Raw genomic sequence first — 1,448 nt, forward strand, 5'->3', positions numbered from 1 at the left:
GGCGATGACGTTGAGGACGCTCCTCCCGATGACAAAGAGGTGAGGACGATGAGGACGACAACCCTGATGACACAGAGTCTGCTCCCCATGAGGCCACTCCGACAAGGCCACTCCCTGGAGGAGGCCGCTCCCCAGACGAGGCCACATGCTGGACTAGGCTGCTCCCGAAGATGAAGAGGTCGCTCCAGACAAGGCCGCTCCTGATGATGAAGAGGCTGCTCTGGATGAGGCCACTCAATGACGAGGCCGCATGCTAACGAGGCCGCTCCCTGGAATGACACCGCTCTGGAGAGGCTGGTCCGGACCAAGCCACTCCAGCGAGGCCGCAGCTCGGGGTGGCAAGGCCGCTGGTGGCGGGGCCGTGGCTGGGGGTGGCGAGGCCGCTGGCAGCGGAGCTGCGGCTCGGGGCGGCGCTGCTCCACTCCCGATGATGAAGAGTCTGCTCTGGACCAGGCCGCTCACCAGAATGACAAGCTCCAGCTAGGCCACTTGGGCGAAGCCGTGGCTCGGGGTGCGAGGCTGGTCGCAGCCAAGCACGGTGAGGCGGGTCGCAAGTGGCGAGGTGGGTCCCAGGTGGCAAGGCCACTCACAGCGGCACTGCTGCTTGGGGTGGTGCCGCTCCCAGCCATGCCGTTCCTGATGCTCCCAATGATACTGAAGCTCTGACACTCCAGACGACCCTGATGCTATCACTCCTACGACTACACTAATGGCTCCAAACGGCCACTCTAACGGCTATTCTAATGGCTATTCTAACTCCTCCTACTTCTCGCCCCCACCCAGCCTCACAGACTAACCTTTATAGAGGTCGTTGAGCCCGGCCCACACACCACAGTTAATATATGCGCAACCCCACTGATTGGATATGGCTATCTGTCCTGGCCCTCCCCTATATCCAGGTTTTCAAGTAAGTTCCTCTGGCTAACCAGGCCCCCACAATGACGGCCTTGGGCCATGGCAGGTCCAACCTGCAGGATATGGGGCCCGTTATCTGGGTGGCAGACAGGAGGTCGGGGCTCATGCTGTGCCAGAGAGAGCATTAGTGGACAGCGTGGCCTAGGACATTGGGGTGCCATCAAGGGCTGGAGAGGTTAAATTTCATGTGGGGTTTCTGGGCAGACCCATAGTGCACTTCTTCTTTCTGGTGGGCAGGCAGAAGGCTGTGTTATGGCTCCAGAATTCCCAATATGGAGGGCTTGTGGGCCATGAGTGTGAGGACTGAAGTCTGAAAACACAAGCTATTTTTCAGTTCAGTGCCAAGCACGTGACAGTTCCAATGTGCAGCAGCTGATTCGAGATCTTCAGCACTTGAGCAAGGGTGAGTGTCAGATGTTCGCTCAAGCTTGAGTTTGTGTCCCTGATGGACAACTAATGCAAGGGTGGCCTCATGAGGCCATGGAGGTTTTCCCACACTGGGGCTTGTGAGCTGCTCCAAACAGCAAGGTGTC

Source organism: Meles meles, unplaced genomic scaffold, assembly GCF_922984935.1.
Source record: "Meles meles unplaced genomic scaffold, mMelMel3.1 paternal haplotype, whole genome shotgun sequence".
NCBI classification, from domain to species: domain Eukaryota; kingdom Metazoa; phylum Chordata; class Mammalia; order Carnivora; family Mustelidae; genus Meles; species Meles meles.